Raw genomic sequence first — 20,211 nt, forward strand, 5'->3', positions numbered from 1 at the left:
ATTGGGTATGTGGCCGAATGGTATTCCATCAATTATCCATGCACCACTGATATTATGTGAATACTCATCATGCAAGTGTTAAAAATGTGTCCGCAATTATTTGCTAAAGACATAGAGGCTGTAATCAGAATTGGATACCTATCTGACACACAGATACACATCCAGCAATGGTATGTACACCTGTGAGTTATGGTGCACAGTACATTACAGGGTCATGAATACCTGCACAGCAATGTTGTGTCCATGTATGCATTGTGTTCCAGGGGGAGGGCCATCACCGAATAACAAAACACATGCATGAAAGCCATGTATACTGTTAGTAACAAGGACTAACTACACTTACACTGCATGCTCTTGAGCAACACATGTCCTGCATGCTGACATGTGTGATATGACTGTTTTGCTTGTGATACTGTACCCCACCATCACCTGCTATTGTGTATGTTCTGTGATTGCTGGTGTTGTGTGTGTCTGCTTTTTGGAGGAGTGTAGTTTTAGTGTGTGTGCATGTGTGCATGTGTGCATGTGTGAATGTGTGCATGTGCACATGTGTGCATCTGCGCATGTGTGCATGTGTGCATGTGGTCTCAAGTCATGTTCAGGTCTTAAAGTGTGTTTCCTGTTTTCCTCTCACAGGTGGCGAGGTGGGGCTGGTTCAGTACAGCAGGGAACCTGATGTCACTATGACAGACAGTGATGATGAGGATAGGTGTGTTGAGGCACAAGCAGGTTTGTCAGGGTCTGTTGTTGGGCCACCAATTGACAGTACACAAGTCATACTGCCTGTACATCCATCATCACCATTGCCCTTAGCTGAGGGACAGTGTACGGTTGACACTGGCCAGGACAGTGCGGTATTTATGGCACATGTATCAGTGCACAGTAGCCATAGCCAGATGTCTGGAATGGTATCACATAGGCAGATGCCCAGGGGTTCTTGTCAGAGCACTGCTGGTCATCATGCCCCTGGCAGAGGTGCCACACCTCTTTCTACCACATGCATGTTCCAGGCTGTCATGGAAGCACAGACACAAATGGGGCGGTACACCAGACAGGGGCTAAGGGCAGAGAGGGCTCATTACACCTCTGTAAATGACAGTATCCATCACCTAGCAGGTGCCATATGTAACTACACTGAGGTCATTGATAGACGTTGGGGTGAGACATTGGATGTCCTCCACAATGTCATGTCCATGTGTCAGGACAGTGCGGGATGGTTGAGACATTGATGTGGATGTATGCCAGCAGCATCAACAGCTGGAGGTCACCGTGGATGTCCGGCAAGTCACAGCCACTCCCGTAGTGCCAGTACCAGCCCCAGCAATGTTAGGGGGGCTGTCTGTAGACCATCCTAGTAGACCACGTGCACGTGGCTCTGGCCAGTCCCAGCAGGGACCTGGATTCAGTGGACATATGTCAACCTCTTCGGATAGTACCCAATCTGGATTAGTACCTGATACTGTCTGGAGCACCCCTGCCAGGCACAGGTTCCGTATCCGTGGCCAGAAACGGTGATCTGTAAAGCTTGCCAGGTACAGTCTATAACTGTTTCACAAATCCCCGTATATGGCAGCCACATGGTGGAACTATGTGCATGCAGACACATACACACACACATAAACCAGAAACCTAGGGCAAACACATACATGCACACATGACATCAACATTGGCCCATAACAGCACTCATGGCCCTCACACACACACACACACACACACACACACACACACACACACACACACACACACACACACTCACACACACATGTCGACTGTATGGCTCAGTGTAGGCCTCTGGCAAACCATCAACACACCCTGTGCATATGATGAAACCTTTGCCACCTCCTGTCATCTGTAACATTGATGGAGGAACAGGCTAGCATGGTGCTGATGCACAGGGTGACTTTAATAAAGTATATCAATGGTTGGATGTGTAGCATGCTGTCAGCAGTAAAGTGTAATGATATCCTTGAAGTTGTAGCTGAGCAGGCATGATGCATTAAAGCTGTAATTAGCAATGTTGTATTGTTTTCACCAGTGTTTAGTCCAATTGTGTTTTGTTTGCCCATGTGCCACTTGGCTGATGTGTGTAGTTGTGTCAGCATGCATTATACAGTGGACAGTAAGTGTGGGGTGTGTGCAACACAGGTTTGCAGGTGTCCATTTGTGAACATGGTGGAGGTGCACTGTCTGCATGTATATGCATATTAAGCACATGGGCAGGGTGACATACCCTGTATTGGCCAGTGTTAATACTCCATAGTTTCTGTTGGTGGCCAGTATGCATTGTACTACACAAATTTTGGAACTTGAGTACGCATGTGTGTGTATGACATGGGTTGACACTGTGCTGTGAGTGATGCTGTTGTTGCTATCTGTCATTGGTTTGCATTGCTAAGATTAACACTGTCCCAGCTGCATAATCCTTTAGTAATGCACACTGTTCACCTACAGGGTTGCATGGACCATGCTATCACAAACAAGAAATTCTCACTTATACAGTAAAAGTGCATTAGTCTTACGGACCCCTGCCATAAACTAAATATATAATGGAAGGTGTGAAGTTGTACCAAAAAAGAGTTACATACCAAGAAGGGATAACCTCTCTGGTCAATATCATTGGGAAAATACAAGCCCTCATTAAACATACAAGGCAATCTTCAAAATACAAAATGGCAAGGATTCCAAAGACAACACTAAAGCTTTCTTTAGTGTTGTTTATATTCTACAGGGGAAATCACAGATCAGGTCACAGTGAATGTAAATGGTCACAAAGTACACTTATCTGACTAACATTACCAATTTCTTGTCAGACAGTTTGAATGCGGAATTCACCACCCTGTTGTTACACAAGGGCCACATTTCCACACCTGAAAAATGTAAAACCTGATGATTCACAGACACTCTAGTTAAAACATCTCTTTACCAAAGTCCAAACCACAGTGGCAATGGTACTGGACAGTGTCCCTGGCTGTGTCATACACAAGCTGACATATGAAGTCACCACTCACCTAAACACTCTGTCCAGATGCAGCCTCTATACAGGTTACATACTTGTGTAATGATGCACGGTAATGGTGTTCACAGTCCACAAGGGTTGAGCTACAATGTCTTCTCCTTCTTCTCCTTTCGGATGCTCCCATTAGGGGTCGCCACAGTAGATAATCTGTTTCCATTTCTTCCTACCCTCTGCATCTTGCACAGTCACACCATCCATGTCTTCTCTCACCACAGCCATAAACCTCATCTTAGGCATTCCTCTTTTTCTGTTACCTGGCGGCTTCATCCTTAGCATTTATTTCACAATATACTCTGCATCCCTCCTCATCACATGTACAAACCAACTTAATCCTGCCTATCTGGCTTGGTCTACTAACCTTCAAACCTGGGCTGACCCTCTAATATACTTATTCCTAATCCTGTTCACCCTCGTCACACCCAGTGCAAATGTTAACATAAATAGATTAAGGGTAGAACTACAACAGATCCTGGAAACTCTCACCCTATAAGCCAGACAAATGTTATCTGGAAGGCTATGGAGCACAGCATTATGGAACTCATTAACAGAGACATTATGAACCTGTAAACACTGCACCATACCCACTTAGGTTCTCTAAAGGCCAGATCATGGCTCCTACACCTAGTAATCTTCAAACCACTTAACAAGGCTGTAGGTGAGGGAGGGGAGGCCCACACAGCCAAGCTATAGCTCACCAGCAATTCATACCCATCCCACATTCTGGTATTATACATAACCTCAACAGACTGAGCATAAACAATTGTTAGATGATGGATTGACAACTGACGCACAGATGTAGGACACACAGTAACATCTGCAGCCTCCATGTACAATTCTATGCCAGTAACAAGTGGTATTCCCCTGCACTCAGTCCTGGGACCACTCCTGTTTGGCATATAGCTTTCTTAGGTACAAGCAAACACAGTAGGGATATGTCTGCCCACGTTTGATGAAAATGCTTGCTGTCGGCTATACTTTATTCTCCAGATGACACACACATCCTGCAAAAGGGTATTATAGAGACAGATACCTGGTGTCAAACTCATGCTGTAAAGCTATAAGCCAAAGAAAGCATAGTTATCCACTTTTAGAAAACAAAGTATCCCCAGAGTACCACATAGGTAGTAGCCCCCAAAATGTGGAACAGGTACTAATGTATACATAGAGCCATGTGTTTAGTCATCTCTTCTTTGATAATCACATTACCAAAGGGTTTTGGAAATCCCTCAGTGGAGCACATAAGCAATAAAGGGTTTGCATGCAGATCCACAGAGGTTGTTGCACACCTATAATGATTAGTCATCTTTGCCAGACTTTGCTTGCTTTGGAACAGGATTCAAATATACCTCAAGAATAAACCCTCACTCACACTCTTCAATCGAAACTATGATGAATGGATGTGGAACAGAAGATGTAGCCCAGGGATCACTGCAGTGGCTAAGCTTGTCACAAGCACACAGAAGTGACCTAAGGTCTGGAAAGCACCAGCACGCTCTGGCAAAGATAACAGATGCTTTAATGGAGAAAGTAGAGTACCCACCTATGAAATAATTAAGGTCACATGTATGTATATGGCTTTGTCCCACAGCTACCTTACATGTGTAATGCACATACAGTTGTCATTGTGATATGTCATACACTAGAAGAATCAAAACTCACTCCACATTGACCAGCGGTGTCACACACACACCTGGAACACACACGCAGTCAGCAAGTGCAGGATTCAAACCCCTATCTAACTACATTATAATACTACAGCAGTATGCATTTACATGACACACTATATACATTATTGGGCTTTTACCTTTCCATAGGTATATTTGTAGGATGGTGACATCATCAGACTTGTCAAAGATGAGTATACCACTTTTAAGGGGTGTGAGTAGTCTCCAAAAAGGTTGCTCCTCCCCACAGAGACACACACACTCGGCAAGTGCAGGATTCAAACACCTACCTAACTACATTACAATACTACAGCAGTACACATTTACACAATGCACTATACACATTACTGGGATTACATTTTTCCACAGGTATATTTGTAGTAGGGTGACATCATCAGACTTGACAAAGATGAATATACCACTTTTAAGGGGTGTGAGTAGTCTCCAAATAGGTTGCTTTTCCCCCACAGAGACACACACCCACAGTTGGCAAATGCAGGATCTAAACCCCTACCTAACTACATTGTGATACTACAGCAGTATGCATTTACAGGATGTACTATACACATTACTGGAATTTCACCTTTCCACAGGTATATTTGCAGGATGGTGACATCATCAGACTTGACAAAGATGAGTATACCACTTTTAAGGGGTGTGAGTAGTCTCCAAAAAGGTTGCTCTCCCCAGGGAGATACACAGACACACACACACAGTTGGCAAGTGCAGAATTCAAACCCCTACCTAACTACAACACAGGGTCAAACCGGTGGCTAACCTCTGTCAACCCAATACTGGACAATACAGTCAAGAGGAGTAGGGTCATACAACCACAACACCAACAGTCTCACATAGACGTACAATATAAGCACCAGCAAAACACACACACATAAATACACATTACCATACTCGGAGAATATAAATATTAATCTGAAAAAGAGAGAGTGTCCTCCTAAGCAGACAAGCAAGCAACATGCACCTCCAATCACATGCCAGAAAACACATAATACACCAAAGCAGTGTGCCTCACAACAGGCCCTAAGGCAAAACAACATACCCAACACACTAGTAATAGGTGACTCCATAGTCAGGCACACAGATGTTCCACTCACTCGGCTGGACAAGGTGAAGGTTACTGTCAGTTGTCTGTCAGGTGCTATGATCCACCACATAACACAAGCACTTACATTACTCCAGAACGGGTACATATATGACGTGTTCTTTGTACATGTCAGTGTGAATGATCTGAGACATACCTGCCAGGACAACATGACAAGTGATGTATAGTAGCTCTATGATCATGTAGTCCAGGCTGGTATGACCCTGACCTTGAGTAGTATCTTACCGTCACCTACATGATACTGCAATATAACAGAAAGATGATAAACTTCAACAATTGGCTGAGCTTCTGGTGTCATTCAAAGAGAATCCAGTCTCTGTCTGCCTGTGATGACAAGATAGACAAGCCTTGTTGCTTCGCTATAGATGGTTTGCACCTGTTGCCCCTATGCTTCTGAATACTGGCCAAGGCCTTTTTTTAGACAAGGCTCAAAGGTTCATAGGTTCATAGGTTGATACTAGGCTACTGGCCCTGGGGCCTATGCAAGCCCAGCCAAAAAGGTACCCTGGTGTTTGCCACCCAAGAAATTTATTTTCCTGTGCCACTGTCGAGCAGAGACACAGAAGTGATCCCCGGGGTGAATTTCCTATTTTCCATCCAATCATCAAGATTTTTCTTGAAGAGTGCTAATGAGGAGCTTTGTTTGATATAGATAGGTAGTTTATTCCAGAGTATGGGAAGTCTCTGGGAAAGGAATCTATCCCTCTGGCATGTTCTGCTTATTGTAGTGACAAGGTTTAGGTCCCTAGAGTGTGTAGCTCAGAGGGATCGGGATTTCTTTAAGTGGAGCATGCCCAACAGCTCTGGGTTTGACATAGCTTTGTATGTTAGGCAGAGATCACCTCTGAGTAGGCGATATGTGACAGAGTAAAGCTGGATTTTTTTGAGACAGTCTGTGTAGGGCATGTGTTTGAGGCTGGTAATCCTCTTTGTGAGGTATTTCTGTGACCTTTCCAGTTGTTGTAGATGTCTTGTGAGGTACATACCAAAAGGGGCATTGTACTCTATAATGGATCTAATGAGTGATGCGTAGAGGGGAACAATGACCTCTTTTTTTCTGCATGAGAAACATTTTGTGATGAGGTGTGCCATGTAGAAGGATTTCCTGACTACTGTGGCAATGTGATTATCAAAGGAGAGACTACTGTCCACCTGTGTCCCAAGGTCTCTTATCGCATTTCCAGTGTTAAGTATACTACTGCCTATGTTGTAGTTCATAGGTACAGAGTTTTTACCAAAGGGGATGACAATGCACTTCTTGGCATTGAGCTTGAGGCCATGGCTTTGACACCAGGCATCTGTCTCAGTGTGGCCCTTTTGTAGGATGTCCACATCGTTAGTAGTTTTGATCATGGCTCCTAGTTAGCAGGCATCTGCGAACTTCATTAGCCAAAGACCTCCTGTGTTAGCCTGTACTTCAGGGAAGTAGATAATAAACAGGACAGGACACAGGACTGAACCCTGTGGTACTCCACTTGTCACTGGTCTGAAGTTGGATTTGGAGTCTGCTACTTTCACAGTGTGGGTTCTGTCAGTGAGCCAGTTGGCAACCCATCTTTTGACATAGGGATTTATACCTTGTTTAGTGAGTTTATCTATAATTCCAGAGTGGGGGATGGTGTTGAAAGCCTTGGCAAGATCTAGATAGGCTGTGTGAACTACCTTACCCTTGTCTACAGCTTTGGTGACTGCTTCAAAGAAGTTTATCAGGTTTAGGAGACATGATCTTCCTTTTACAAACCCAAACTGGTTGGGGTCCAGAGTTTGCAGATTACCAATGTCTTTGTTTATAAGTTCCATGATGATACGTTCCATGGCCTTGCAGACCAGGCTCATCAGGCTAATGGGGTAGTAGATCCCGGGGTCCATGGTGGCTCCCCCCTTGTGTAGTGGGATAAACATCGCTGTGCACCATTCAGCAGGCACAAAGCCTGAGGTGAGGCTATGACTGAACATGGTAGTTAGGTGTGGTGCCAATTTGTTCTGTAGTTCATGTAGAATGCAGTCTGGGGTGTTGTCTGGCACCCATGGATGCTGTGTTCCTGGCTTTGGAGAGTGTGGTTTTTACCTGTGCAACCGTGATTACAGAAACTTTGCATTCCTCCGGTATAGAGATGGGGTCTTTCATGGGTGAGAGGGGGGTAAAGTTAGCACTGAACCTATGTGCCAGGATGTTGGCAATATCAGTTGGGTCTGTATATTTAGTGCCATTGTGCTGTAACTCAGAGCAGACATGAGTGCTGCCATTGAGATTATTGACATAGCTATAGAATGCTTTGTGGTTGTCTTTAGAATCAGTGGTGATTTTGTTTTCATAACTAGCTTTGAAGGATTTTATCAGGGACCACAGCTTCTTACTGAGGCTGACCAGGGAGCTCCTCCACTCATGGGATTTTACTCTCTTTTGCAACAGTTTCTTCCTTCTGTTGTACAGTTTTTTATGGCAGGGGACCACCAGATTGGCTTACTTTTTTTGGAGAATAGCGTCTTGGTTCTGTTTGGGATAGCATGATCCATGCACTCATGTAAGTGCTTATAAAGTGCAATTGTGTAGGATTCAGTAGTCGTAAATGTATTGTCCATCTGCATGGGTGTCATGAAGTTCACTACAGCTGTCTTAAGAAGCATGAAGTTGGCTTTGGAGAAATTTTTTAACATGGTTTCCTTAATGGGGGTGAGGGCAGAATGTGGATATGTAGGGTAATTAGCTTATGGTCGGATCGGACTAATGAGGCGTTAACTTCAGGTGTGGAACACCTGTCACTCAGGACAAACCAAACCCCGTAACCAACACAAATAACCACAAAGTGAGCTAAATGCTACTCATTGCCAGAAGTCTCAGCCTCCAGATGCACACACTCAAGGCACTTCTCAGTATGGAGAATATTTATATCTGTGCAGTAACAGAAACCTAGTTCAAGGCTCCAGAGAGCACACCGGCACTACCAGGATACTACTCATTCCATACCTTCCAGCATCAGGATCTGGATCATAGCACATAGGGTGAGGATGTATCCATATTCATCAAGGATACCTACACATCTCTCGACATCCTCTCTACAGGATATGTACCCATAGAATGTTGCACAGCAATGTTCTTCCCACTCCACAGGGGTGGGGCCACAAAAGACCCTTGGCATTCATGCTCTATGAGCCTGATGAATCTGATCTGCAAGAAAATTGAGCCAATCATAATGGAAGTCAACAATAAAGACATTGGGAACCTTCACACAGTTGAGCACACCCAGTTTGGCTTCGTCAAATGCAGATCACACCTCCTGAACTGGGTGGATTTCTTTGAGACAGTTACCCATGCTACAGATGACTGAAAGGAGTTCTACACAGCCTACCTATATCTTGCTAAGGCCTTTGACACCATTCCCCAGTCAGGTATCATAGATGAAATCACCAACCTAGGCATAAATCCATACATCACAAGATGGATTGCAAACTGGCTCACAGATAGATCCCACAAATTAAGAGTTGCTGGCTACGTCAGACTCTAAACCAGAAACAAATGGTGTCCCCCACATTTCAGTCCTGGGGCCCCTCCTGTTTGGTAAAGACTTCTCAAAAGTACATGCCAACACAGGAGGGTTGTGGTTGACTAAGTTTGCTGGGAACTATAAAGTGTTTGCCATAGTAGATTTCCCGGATGACACAAATATTCTCCAGAAGTGACTCTATGAGACAGATGTGTGGTGTCAGAATCATGGCCTCAAGCTCAGTGTGAAAGAATGCATAGTAATCCCCTTTGGGGAAAACAAAGTACCCACAAACTACTACATAGGTGTTACCCCCTAAAAACTGACTAGGTAATAAGGGATCTTGGTACACAAGTAGATAGTCATCTTTTCTTTGACAACCATGTTGCCAAAGTGATTAGGAAATCCTATGTGGCCCATCTAATCAACAAAGGGTTTGCATCAGGATCAAAAGAGGTAGTGGTGGCCCTCTACTCTTAAGTCATCAGACCCATCATTGAGTACAATGCACCATTTTGGATGTACTCGACTAAGCATATCCAGCAGCTGGAGAGACCACAGAGGTACCTCACCAAGAGGATTACTGGCCTCAAACAGTTGTGTTATGCAACACAACTGGTAAAACTAAATATGTTCTCCGTTGCACACTGCCTACTCAGAGGCATACTCTGCCTAACATACAGAGCCCTGTCCAACACATAAGTGTTGAACATGCTCCATCTACGGATAACAAAATTGAGTCACACTACACACTCCAGGGATATGAACCTCATCACAACAATGAATACAACATGCTGGTAGGATAGAGTACCATCCCAGACACTTGCCTTACTGTGGAACAGAGTCCCAATGTACATCAGACAGAGCCCCTCGCTGACACTCTTCAATAGGGACCTTGATGAGTGGATGGGAAACAGACAATTCATGCCAGGCATCACATCAGCAGCCCTACTAGAAAGGGGCATAGGGTACTAACTATTAGAACTAGGACTTAGGTGACTAACCTAAGGGGTGGTGAAAGCTGCACAACTTACCTAGGCTAATATATGCCTTTGTGAAGATAGTCTACTACATACCTATGAACCTATGTGACAGGTACATGTCTAGAGATAGTAAATGTGTACTTCATTGTACAGTCATGTTGTACAGCAGGCACATGCACCACATACACTGTAATGCTTACAGATACTGGTGGCTATTATGTACAGTGGGTGAGATGTGCACCTCATGTCTTTTGTGCCACTGGGATGTGTGCTGGGTGGGACAGTCCTGAATGGCTCCCTGTCATGGTCACCCTCTTACATACATCTCTGCCATCCATCTTTGGCTTAATATACTGTGTCCCCCCTACATATATATAGGTACATAGGTATGTAATAGGCTATCTGCCTGAAGGCATATATTAGTATGGCCAGAGGTTGCAGCTATCACCACACATGGGGTAAGTTCCCTATGCCTCTGTGTAGTAGACCTGATGAATTGATCCATGGTGTGACAGTTCAGTTTCACATACACTCATCAAGGCTACTCTGGAACAGTATCAGTGAGGGACTCAGCTTACTTTAGGTTGGGAGCCTGTTCCAAAGCAAGGGAAGTCTGTGAGTTAGTAATTTATCCCTCCAACATTTTCTGTTTATTGTTGTGATGATTATATCCCTAGAGCATGTGGCACAGTTAGCTTGGGTTTACTTCAGATAGAGCATATACATCAGTTCCGCATTGGACATGGACCTGTCTGTTGGGCAGAGATCGCCTGAGTAGACAGTATGCAACAGAGTACAGATTGAGTTAACTTCAGTCTTGTTGCATGGGGCAACTGTTTGAGGCCAGTAATCCTCTTGTTGAGGTACTTCAGTGGTCTTTCCAGCTGCTGAAGTTGCCTAGTCAGATTCATCACAAGTGTGCTGTGATACTCTCTGATGGGCCTTTTGACTGATGAGTAGAGGGAACCTCCTTTGACCTACATGCAAAGACCTTGGCAATTTGTGGGAACACATAGCATGATTTTCTATCCACTTTGTGAATGTGTTTCAGGAAGTAGAGATGACTATCCTCATGTGTTCATAGATCCCTTATTATTACCTCCATATTTAGGGTGTTGGCACCTATGTGGTATTTGTATGACTGTAACTCGAGGCCATAATTTTGACACCACATCTGTCTGACTGAGACCCTTTTTGAGGATGTCTCTATTGTCCCAAACATTGATTATGACAACCTTTTTGCAGTCATCCACAAACTTTGCTAACCATAGCCCTTGTGTGTTTGACTGTATTTCTGAAAAGTATACACCAGACAGGAGGGTTCCCAGGACTGAGCCATGGGGGACAGCAGTTGTTACCAGCTTACAGTCCAACAGGGAGACCACAATTCTTACCTTGTGGGATCTTTCTGTGCCCCAGTTGGCAATCCATCAGCTGACATATGTGTTTATGCACAGGTTGTTGGTTTTGTGGATACATGTGTGTGGGATGTTGGAAAAGGGCTTTTCAAGGCCTATGTAGGCCGTGTGGAGCTCATTTCATTGATGTATGTCCTGGGTAATTGCCTTGAAAACTGTCTAGCAGGTTTAGGGACCATGATCTGCCCCTGACCAAACCAAAATGGGTAGGGTTTGGGTGTTTGTAGGCTCCCAGTAGCTCTGTTTATGAGTTCCATAATGATGGACTCCATGGCCTTGCAGATCAGGCTTATTAGGCTTATAAGACAATAGTTCCCATTGTCTGTTGTGCACCAACACTTGTGGAGTGTGCCAAATGTTGCTGTAACCCATTCAACAGTTTCATATCTTGTACAGAGGGTGAGTCTCAACAGACTGTTCAGGTGCAGGGTCTGTTTGTTTTGGAGTTCACATATGACACAGCCAGCGACACCATGTTATCCCACAGACACCATGTTTTTAGGTTTGGATAGAGCTGTTTAACCATTGTATATGTGATTTCTGGCTTTTCACAATCTCCAGGTATGGTAATGGACCCTTTTGTCAGTGAGAGGGGGGTAAATATGTATGAACGTGTCTGACAAGATGTTGGCAATGTAAGTCATGTACCTGTATTCATTTACACTTTGCACTGACTCAGAACATATATGAGTTTGCATTGATATATATGACATAGCTAAAGAAAGCTTCATGGTTCTCTATGGACTCTTTGGCAATTTTTTGCCAGAACATGGATTGGATAATGCTAGGAGTGCTCATTGTTTCTTGATGATACTGATCGGAGATTTATTGATCTTCTTTGGATTTTCACTTTCTTTGAACAACTTAAGTACTTGTATTACATAGTTTGATTATGACAGGGGTCCAATATATTATATAGGTCTGTTTTCATATCACTGTGTGCACAAGGCAGGATTGGTGAATAGTGACACGTGTCTGGACTAAGAATTGCAACTGCCAGATATGTGTGGCCTACTGCTGTACTCAGACATGGCCTAAGTGTGTAAGCATGCTCAGTATGACCTTTCAGTATGTTGTTGACTGAAATTTGCTAAATTTAAGTGTGTGAGCATGCCCAGTATGGGCATATATATACTATATATGTGTGTGAAAAATCAAGTTGATTTTTACTTCAGGGCTCACCTTTGTGTTGTACATCGATAGGAAGCACGCTGTGCCTGCAGTGCTTCCATGAGTCAATTTGCATAGACTTATCAACATTTCTACATACAGGGGGGACAGCTATTATTTGTACATTTCTACCGGGGGACACACCTGATTGTTACTGTGGGTGTACATAGGATGAGGGGTACACCTGACACTTATACACATTTGCTAGGCCTGCCCTGCTATGTCAGGTACTCCATTTCAGTCTGTACTGTTGCCTATCATACTGGCTTGAAGCATACCACTGTACTACAGACCTTAGCTTCCAATTACACGCATATTAGTTTGTGACTTCATAGACTACCCAACCCATATCACACTGCCTGGCCTACTATCTGTCTGCATAGGCCTGGGGGAGGTTACTCATATGCCTCTTCAGAGGGCATGATACAGCATTTGTTTGTGTTTGCATTTGTCTACAATTGTCCTGCTGGCTGTGGCTGTTAGGTATGTGACCCCCCCCCCAACTGGTATGTGTGAGTGACTTAAGTTGTGTCTGTGCCAGTAAAATGCTGTCATGGCTTAGTGGTTCAATACAGTGACTATAGTGCACAGTATCCTGAGTTTGAGCCCTGTCACTGCTTTTTATTTTCCTGCTGGGCAGACCTGACTGGTTAAGGAACAGTAAGGCAGGTGTGAGCGTTTTTCACCCGACTTTGCTTGACTTTGCCCGACTTTGCCCAACATTGCCCGACGTTGCGTTCGTTAGTGCGGTGTGCAGCTACGCGTAATTTATTTAAATATGCTCAATACTGGTAAAATATGCTTAGCAGTGCTTTATATTGCTTAAAATAGGGCACACATGCCTCAGGTGGTGCTGCAGGGCTGCCTATGTCAGATGCACATAGTACACTCCCAATACATGTTTGAAAACAGGTAGTGTCAATTTAGGCATCCCTTTTACTGTATGTGTGAGTCAGAGAGAGGTGTCATTTCCAGGGTTCCTACTGAGTCAGTGTATGTGCTATGCATTGACTCTTTGCCAAGGCCAGGGCATACTGGGCACGCCTTTCTGCCTACTGGGGCAGGCTCAGGTTGTTCCTCCTCTGAGTCACGCTGTGCCTGTGCAGGCCTTGGCAATGGTGTGGGGCTGTTTGGCCCTGCCCCATGCTATTCCTCCTGCAGCTGTCTCCGCAGGATCATATTGTGTAGCATGGCACATACCATAACAATTTGGGTACATGTAGTTGGTGAGTACTGTAAGACTCCACCAGATGTGTCCAGGCACTGAAACCATGACTTGAGCATCCCAAACACATGCTCAATTATGTTTCTTGTTTGTGCATTCGACTCATTATGGAGTTCTTGTTCAGGTGTATGTGCATTTCTGATGGGTGTCATCAGCCATGGCTCCCGTGCATATCCAGCATTCCCCACTAGGTGACCAACAGGGATTTCCCCATTGGCAAATCTCTAGTACAGCTGTGTCAGATGCCAGATGTGGGAATCGTGATAGCTTCCAGGGCAGCCAGCACACACATTCATTATTATGCCCTGGGCATCGCACACGACCTGGCAGTTGGAGCGGAAGCCCTTGCGGTTGATGTAGACCCTACTCTGCTCACTGGGTGGTGCTTTGATGTGTATGTGCATGCAGTCTATTGCACCCACTACCTCAGGGTATTCTGCTATTTGGTGGAAAAGACTCATATTGCTGGCCAATGCCTCACGGAAATTGGGGAAATATATGTGGTCACCGACATGTGCTGACATGTCATCCAGGAAATGGTGGAGTACCCTGGATGCTAATGCCTGCGAAATTCCCGTCATATCACCAGTTGGTCTTTGGAAGGTACCTGTAGCTAGTATTCCTAGGCACACACATACCTTGGTATCCACTGGGATGGGTTCCTCTCTGTTGGTTCTGTGTGTGAGGTGTGGCCGGCACAGCTCAACAATTTGCTGTAGGAGGTCTCTTTCTTCCCTACACACTCCACTATCTCCAGCTCATGTAGCCCCTGGTAGGTTACCCTGGGTCTGTACACTCCTCTCCGTTTCCTCACTGTGGGTTGCTCAGCAGCATTTACAACATCACCACCCTCAGCACCTTGCACATGTTGGTGTATGATAGCAAGAGCAGCCCCTAACATTTTGTCTGACTTAAGCTTTTTAAGCTTTCCCTCTTTGTATACTGCAGTGTTGCAGCCCCTAACATTTTGTCTGACTTAAGCTTTTTAAGCTTTCCCTCTTTGTATACTGCACTGTTGCAGATTTCTTGGGAAAAAACAGGGGGGAATGCTTTTTGCAAATTTTAAAGTGCTGGGCTGGGCTAGTCTGCTGCCTGTGTAATTGGCTGATTCTGATATATTTCACCTGGCAGCTCTGCTAGTTCTCCTTGGTTAACGTCTTACTACTTCTTTTCCTTCCTTTTTCCTTTCTGTTTCCGCCTGGGGGGAAGCGCCGCGCAAAGAATCACAAATGCGCTCACACGCATGTACATGCTGTGTGCATGTTTGCAAGGAGTTTTCTATCTTTTAACATTGTGCACCTTTGGTTTGAGGTTTTCAAATAGGGCAACTGTAGACACGCCTCTTGCAATCCTGAGCAACTCAAAGCAACCATAAGCCACTGTGCTCCAATTCGCTTACAGCCTGTCTGACATACCCCCTCATGATGTCACCTATATTCTACTCTACTACTCACCTACTCTTACTCTTACACTCTTGGGACATGGCTCACATGCTGGGGAAAATTGGGATTCACTATACTTATCCTCATTTGCATAGGATTGCCTACTAATGCATGGTTTCATCTCTCACACTAAGCTTCCCCCCCCTTAGCAACCACTACTCAGTGGCCATGTTGTCTTTAGCCTGCCATTCACCTGCATGCAGAATAAGCTTTTTAGTGGAAATGCCTATTTTGGCTTCTTTTAAATTATTTTCTTGTTTTTATAAGTGCCACACGTTTACGCGGTGCTGAGCTATGCTTAAACATCGGAGATCAGGGAGAAAAATAAAAGTTAAATTGTTATATTTTTAAACATTTAGAAATGCCAATGGTCTTATATTTGGCCATTGGCATGCTTTCTCAACTGTATGCATCCTTTATTTGGAGCTGTCATAGCTCCGTTTAGCTATTTGCAGAATGGTACTCCGTTACCAATGGAGTACATTTCTGCAGCTAACACTAATCTTCCATAGACAACTTAGTGTTTCCTGGATCACAAATTTCCCTCATTTGCATGGCTTTCACCAGCAAATGAGGTAATTTGCATACCATGATGCTGTCCATGCAAGAGTAGCTTTAGCAGCTCTCATGCATGTCCTTGCCGGCTGTACCTGGATAGCACGGCAGACATATTGTTGCCATGAGCTCCTATACTCTTCTTGCACTCCGTGCAAGCTTTCATAAATCTGGCCCAGTATGTCAGTGCTATGGGCAGGTGCTATGTATAGGAAGCAATGAATAAAGGAAAATCTCTTTTTTTTTTTTTTTAATTAAAAAAATATACCAGGACACTGAAGGTATGGGAGAGTGGGAGAGACACGCCATAAGAAATAAAAGGATAATCAGGTATGTTTTTCTAGTTTTTCATAATGTACCTGATTATTCTTTTATTTTGTCTCATCTCTCTTGTTGGTTTCAAGTGTCAAGTTTTGTAATTTTATTGTTTTTTTTTGTTTGTTTTTTTTTTTTTTAAATCAAATTTTTATGGAATATATTAATGGGAAAAAATCTGGGCGACTGGACCTTTTTCCATTGGTATATGCTAGGATTTACAATGGACACGCTGGTTGGGCTGATCAATCAGCATGCTACTTTTGGAATATTAATAGACAGTCATTGTATAATATAGCAATAACCTACTCCTGGGTGTGGGTAATCCTGGATTTACCCACGGTTGGTGTCGTTTGGTCACGAGGGCGAAGCCCGAGTGGCCAAACAAAGCCAACCATGGGTAAATCCAGCATTACCCACACCCCGAAGTGGGTTATTGCTATTATACAATGACATTATTTAAGAAAAAAAATGATTACTTTTCTTAAATAATGGCATTATATAATGCCTCCTTGCTGCCCTTCCACAGGCGCATGCCTACGCAGTACATCAGAGCTGTGGGCAAAAGCAACAGAGAAAGCAAGATCTCCGTTGCTTTTTAAAAACTGTTTCGCTATGTTAAATGAGTTTAACATAGCGAGACAGCTTTAAAAATAAGCAACGGAGAATATCTGTTGCTTTTTAAAGCTGTCTGGCTATGTTAAATCCATTTAACATAGCGAGACAGCTTTAAAAAAGCAATGGAGAATCTCCGTTGCTTTTTATAAAGCTGTATCACTATGTTAAACTCGTTTAACATAGCAAGACAGTGTGAAGCAACGGCGATCTTGCGTTCTCCATTGCTGTAAAAAAAAGAGTTATAGTAATGGAAAAAGTCCAGGCGACCGGACCTATTTCCATTACTATAACTCTGATTTGCAACGTGCACGCTGACCAATCAGTGTGCACGTTTTTGAATATTTAATGGGGGGGTCGTTGTATAATAAAGATTTATGCATGCTTCAGTGCTAGTGTATAAAAAAATAGTTGGTAGTTAGCATAATGGCTAAAGGGTTTACCTCACAAACACAAAGTATATGGTTTAATTCTCAGGTTTAAGGAAAAATGGCTATGTTTAGAAAGATGGGTAGCTAGCCTAATACTAACCTATGAAGATAATTCAGTGGAAAATAATATTCCTTGTATCATTAGCAGACAGTCAGCAAATGCTTTATATGTAAAATGCTATATGATCATCTGCTGGCATGTTTTATGTAATAGTAAAGACTATTTCTGATTTTTAAATGTTTTGTATTTAATTAACTGCACTGCTGTTCAAAAATAGTTCACACATTTTTTTTTTATTTCATTGACTTAGTAACATTTTCTGAAGGAAAGACGTAAACCCAAAGCACATTAAAACATCTACATATATGAGACTTCCTGTTTTTTTTTGTTTTTTTTCACTTCTATTTTTATCATGATTCTATGGTAAGTGTCTTACTGATCTTAAGTAAGTGTCTGAAATTTCAAGGCATTCACAAGACATAGTTTATGAACTTATCATGAAAGATCCACTAATGCATTGTTTGTAGATCATGCCAGCAAGTGGTACGAAAGTTTTGATAGTGCCAAAACTCAGAAACTCAATCAATCCTCAAAATGTAAGCATACAATGAAACTATAAAACACTACAATGATTAATTTCCATGTGGCATTTGCAGGAGGCAAATAAATAAGTACAGAAGAAACAGCAGTGCATGAAAGATTAAAAAAGACATGATAACTTATTCCCCTTAATGTGATACTGCAGATTATATCATTAAGCAGAAGGATACGTGGATCAGAGGGCTTCTCCTTGAAAATGCACTTTGTTTTGATCATTTACAGGTCATTTTTGAGAAATTAATGATTCCTACATGTATTACATGCATGTATATAGAATGAGTCATGAGAACATTTTATATGTATGGCTTAATTTCTCTATAACTGAAACTGCTAATACCAACAAATTCCTTCAGGTGCGTAACTCTGCAAAATATATTCCATTTTATAATTACTTTAAAACATGTCAGAGTGATGGCTGCTGTGTAATACATGCATTCTAATATAGCACAGCACATGACTTTCAGTCTCCAGGCATACCACGCATCTAGCTGTTAATGCTGTGTCATGCTTTAATTCGCAGTTAGTTTGATAGTCATGGGAGCCTGCACCAGGAACTGTAAGTCATGGGGGCCAAGGGAATCAACCCGACTGTGTTGTAGGAGAAGAGATAGAGAGTAGCACAGTGTTTAGAGCAAGGGGAAAACAATTCTTTGGCAGGTGGCCTTGGTCTTAATTTATAACACTGCCTTATATCTAGCTGCAGCTGCTTCTACAGCTAGGCATACAACAAAGACATTTCTCAAGTTATACCACATGTAACTGAATGCAGCCATATGTTGATCAAAACCTATCACCATGCTCCTTTTGTTTGTTTTTTTTGCAGCAAGCCATGCACTCAACATATTCCACATATAGGTTGCAACTAAAATAACATGCCTCACCAAAAGGAAAATGCTCACACTGTCTTACATAACTTAATAATACATCATCCCACTCCATAAAGGTGGTAGCTCCTCAGACATATCCAACTATAGACCCACTGTCATTCTTTCCCCACTAGCCAAAATAATGGAGAAATGTGTACACAAGCAACTAATGCAATACCTTACACAGAATAACTTACTATCCAACTCCCAACATGGTTTCAGGCCATACCACAGCACCACCTCAGCCCTCCTTTCCTTTACTAATGCCATAAACCAAAACAGGAATGACAATAGGCTAACCTCTGCCCTCTTTCTTGACCTATCAAAAGCCTTTGACATGGTCAACCATGAACCTCTCATTCTTTCACTAAAATCTATTTCCCTCAACATGCCTGCTATCCAGTGGTTCCAGTCCTACCTGACTGGTAGACAGCAGACGGTACTATGGCAGGGCAAACACTCCAGCCATTTACCTCTCACACTTGGTGTCCCTCCGGGCTCCATACTAGATCCACTACTCTTCTCTATTTTTATCAACAACCTCCACACTGCTATTCCTAAAGCCACCTGCATTCAATACACAGATGATTCCACTCTCATCTGCTCAGCCACCTCCCCATCCAACTTGCAAATCTTAACCCAAAATACATTTAACACTATCGAGAACTGGCTCACCAACCAATGCCTACTTCTGAACCCCAATAAAATTAACCGTCTAATCTTCTCTCCCACTAATAGATCCACCACACTTTCATTCTCTGTCACATCTAACAATGGTACCACTATCTCCCCAGATAACCACACCAAACTGCTAGGGGTTATCATAGACAATAATCTCAAATTTGACCCACAGGTCAACAAAACCATACAGACCATCAATAAGAAGCTTGGATCACTGTATAGAAACAAGACATTTTTAACCCCACTGGTTAGGACTGCAATTGCCCAATCACACCTACTCTCTACTCTTTTATATGCCTCGCCTGTACTCTCAAACCTCAACAAATCCAAACTAGGTAAGCTGTCCCATAGCTACAATCATATTTCCAGATTCGCCATTAGCTCCACCTATCGAACCCACCACTGCCAGAACCTTAAATAACTAGAGTGGCTAGAACTGCCCAGCTTAATTCAATTCAATCAACTCTTAATAGCGCACAAAATTTTGTACCTCCCTGAGGATACCCCCTCACTTAAAAATATTATTAAGCCATATAGCAACCTAAGATCCCTATGGTCAGCTGATAAACTAGTGGTCCAAACCCACAAAGCTAATAACTGAGCTGGTGAATCCCTGTTTGCCAA

The sequence above is a fragment of the Protopterus annectens genome, chromosome 12.part0 (assembly GCF_019279795.1).
Source record: "Protopterus annectens isolate FY-2018-M chromosome 12.part0, PAN1.0, whole genome shotgun sequence".
Classification (NCBI taxonomy): Eukaryota; Metazoa; Chordata; order Ceratodontiformes; family Protopteridae; genus Protopterus; species Protopterus annectens.